Raw genomic sequence first — 4,023 nt, forward strand, 5'->3', positions numbered from 1 at the left:
GTGGAAAGGGGTTTAGAAGCATTAGAGTTTTATTGTATTGCTTGAAGCATCAGAATCAAAGGTGCATAAACTTAATGGCACAATGTATGAGGTAAATGTCTTTTTCTACAGTGAACTAATTAAACAGTGTAGCATTTTGTTATTTTAGATTAGTAGCTTAATGTCTAAAGATCTTTTCCATACACCATTAGAAAATATAACGATTGCAGGGTAGTCTTTCCCCTGTCGACCAATGAAACACAAGGATGGATGAGCCTAACCCATCCTCTGTCCTGAGATGAGAGGGGCCTTGCCAAGCCTCTGGCCCTTCAAAATAGGCACGTTTTCATGTTCGTGAGTATTGCTTAATTATCCATACATAGCCATTTACAAGCATAGCCAAAGGGTTCTGACTCCACAATAGTCCCCTGTTTAATGGGAAATAACATTAAGACGTGAAGCCAGAATTATTCACTGCATTACCCACGTTTCATAACACGTTTTAACTCCAGCAATTTCATGCATATGGATAGTGACAGGGATTCTTAGCAGGGGAGCTCTTGATTGTACAAAAACTAATTTCACAATGATTAGTTTGGGTGGTGATGTGAACCATTGTGTGTGTGTTTGGGTGTGTGTATGTGTGTGTGTGTGTGTGTGTGGGGGGGGGGGTCGAGACATAGGTTGTTATGATGGTGTTGTTTTGATTCTGCATTAAAGCAAAAGAACACATATCATAACATCGTGGGTCCATCATGTACAGCAGCTTTCACCTCTTCAAAGAGCTCATGCAAGGTAGAGATACTAGTCATAAATAAAGGGATGAGCACAATGCAAACCATTTAGCCTCAGGGAGAAGTTAATGAGTCATGGCCAAGTGTGCAGGGTTCCATACATATGTAAGTTTAGGAGATATTCAGCAAAGCTTTAAAATCACGAAAACATTACCAGGGACCATTATTCACAATAAATATTTTAATTGTGTTTATGAACTGGGATGTACTGATACTGACATTCTCAATAGTTCATGGGTAATATTGTGTTTGTTTGTTAGTTCTTAAAGCTACAATAGGTGAAATAGTATAATTAATTCTGATATGAACGATTTTCATATTTCTCATACTTTCCTCCTTCTTGAGTTTGATTGACAATGGTTTCACAAATTAAGCCAAGGCAGAAGACAAGGTTATATATTTTTATATATAAAGGCATTAGTGTAAAAGTAACAAATTATATCTCTTGAAACATAACTCTACTGGTTTGAGCCATGAAATTGTCTTGAGACTCCCCCTTTATTTTTTTGTTAGAATTGGTGTTGCAAGGCAGTAATGATTGCCCTACGCCACTAGGTGGCAACACACTATCTTTAACTCATTACTTCAAATTCTGAACATGACTTTGAACATTGGAACACCGTTTGGAACACCAAGTAGATTCGATAAGAATGTTACAAATCTGTTCAAGATTATATATCTAAAATACATATATAATGTGTACATACAGTGAGACATTGTTATTGTTATTTTAATGTTCACATTATATTCCTTGCTTTCGGAATATTAACGCCAAACACGTCAGTGTGGCTGCAGATTAAGAACAGAGTGTGCGCTTTGTGTTAGTAAAGTCCTCGGTGCAATGCTGCTTTAGTGGGGGGAAATCTGAGAATCAATACCGCCTTTCAAAAAGTAGTTCCCTGACCGGGAATCGAACCCGGGCCGCGGCGGTGAGAGCGCCGAATCCTAACCACTAGACCACCAGGGAAGCCATAGCATGGGAAAATGTCTTCAGCATCCTGTCGGTAAAGTCTGCTCTGGTAGAGTTTAGGATGCGTTCGGACGTTTGTGCCGCGGCACGCGTGGACAGAGGGGCGCGATATAGAGAGCAGACAGCGAAGGAGGGGTGTAGATGATGACGAGGAGGAAATTAGGAGGTTTGGTTCAAGGCAGGGACAGCGAGGGGGTACATGGTCACTGCTGTGCCAGATTTGGAGGTGTCACCGTCTGGGGAGAGATTGATGACTGCGAGCAGTAGATAACAGCTTGCAGTATGAGGGCAGATTAAAGCAAGTAGAGATTTTGCGGGGGAACCTCACCCCACCCTGACAGGGCTGTGCAGTAATAACAACGATGATGCTCTCACATCCTCAGAGACTGCAATTACTTCCAAAGTTAATTGCACGGTATTACAAGGAAAATGTATGCTGCTTTTTTTTTATAACATAAGGAGCACAGTGTGAAAATAAAATGGCATGAAATGTACTCAGACACACAAGTTTGGGCACAGTCTGATATGTGAAAAAACGTTCTAAACAAGTATCTCATTTCGCTCCCTCTTCATTTAGTCATTTAGCTCTTCAGCTGCCAGACCCCCCTATACTGCAGAGTTTAAGTGCAGACATACAAGCCCCTGTTTACTCTCTAATCCATTACACGTCTCTGTCTGACCAATGTAGGCACAGGCCAGCTGATAGTCTCTCCCCCTATCCTGCCCAGCTTGCTTCCCATGAACACTGTGAGAGGTCCACCACAATGCCATTGTTGTCCATAGGATTGTCTGCAGTCATTACCTATTCAGCCAGCCGTCATGCCTTTTGTCCAAAATCATTCTTTACTCCGGCCTTAAGACCTCTCCCTGTCTGCTTCAGCCCATCTGCCCCCTTCTGCAACACGTTCAGCCGATCCCCCACTCCCAGCCCCCCGTCCTTCTCACCCTCACACACCCTCACGCACACTCACACACACTCACGCACACTCCACACCAGCTGTCCTGCCCCTGTCCCTTGGGTGTAAACAGGTGCTGGGCTTGTGCAGGCCTCTGTAGAGTGCACATGGCAGAAGCACTCGCACAGTCTCCATCCGGCAACTAAAGCTGTGTGAAACATATCTTGATGTTACTTCCTTTTTGACAGCCCTCTTGTTATGTCCTGTTGTGCTCTGTTGTTTAATTTCCTTTTACCTCACTTATATAGAAAGAGCGCTTTCTGATGCAGCTCAGCTAGTGGTTATATTGTGTTAGTAAAGAGAAATAAGAAAGGAGGTGACAAAAGTTGAGAATCTATTATAGAACGCTTCATCATTATTTTGAAACAGGAAACATTGAAGTTAGACAAAAAAAAAAGTGGAAACTAGGGTGAACCCAAACAAACGATAGTTAGTATTGATATGCACTCTATACATAATATGACTTAGGCCTAATAGTCCACATGCGTATCAAGTGCTATCAGTGTCCAATTTGCTCTGGATGAAGGATGAAACCATATATTCTAGCTCCTGTCCATGCATGCGGACAGGATGTAAGGAGCTGGCCAAGTGGTTATGTAAAAATAGCTCCCAGTAGTCATTGATGGGAGATAAAAATAGAGAGAAGGAAAGGGGGCTATCATGAGGAGCCTCTGGTTAAGGAATAATTATAGCCCAGGCACAGTGTTGTTTACCAGGAGGCTGCCAGTTATGGGTGTACTTATCAATAACACCATACAAACAGACCAAAATAGACCTGCAAGCCCGGTCACCCCAGTCGTCTGTGGACTGATGCAGCCAAGGTGAAATGAAATCACTTTTATGAGGGGCATCAAAGGATTACTCAGAGAGGGTCATCTATTTAAGGATGTCATGGTTGTAAATTAGGAATTGGTCTCTTTTCCACAAAATAAAGCCAGCATGTGTAACATTTTTGTATCTAATAACCTTTGTAATTGTTGATGGCAATACAAAATTCATCATTGTAGTAGATTCAATTTCGAGACTATCAATCAAACTCAATGAACCAGACTCTTGCATTTATTTGTGCTCTAGAGTTTTTATTCAACATATTGATAGGGTTTAACTGTGGATCGAGATTATGACAGTTTAACATGTCAATGTGTGATAAAACATAGAGGTTAAAATATCCGAAGGTTTAACACAATTAGTATATAAAATGAAGCATGTAGACATACTAATATCACATAACAAAGTACACAAAAAACATGCCAAGTAAAACGGAAAAAGTACATTAACTGAACAAGGTTGTATTCTCTTGTGTGTAGGGGGAGGGGCAGACGGG

The 4,023-nt window shown here is 41.4% G+C and overlaps 1 non-coding gene across 1 annotated transcript; it reads right to left on the reverse strand.

Moving 5' to 3' along the window:
- Window positions 1-1,668: 1,668 nt before the first annotated feature.
- trnae-cuc lies at window positions 1,669-1,740 on the reverse strand. The gene has a single exon. It is a non-coding gene; the product is annotated as a tRNA-Glu (tRNA).
- Window positions 1,741-4,023: the final 2,283 nt, after the last annotated feature.

This window comes from Hypomesus transpacificus, chromosome 14 (assembly GCF_021917145.1).
Source record: "Hypomesus transpacificus isolate Combined female chromosome 14, fHypTra1, whole genome shotgun sequence".
NCBI classification, from domain to species: domain Eukaryota; kingdom Metazoa; phylum Chordata; class Actinopteri; order Osmeriformes; family Osmeridae; genus Hypomesus; species Hypomesus transpacificus.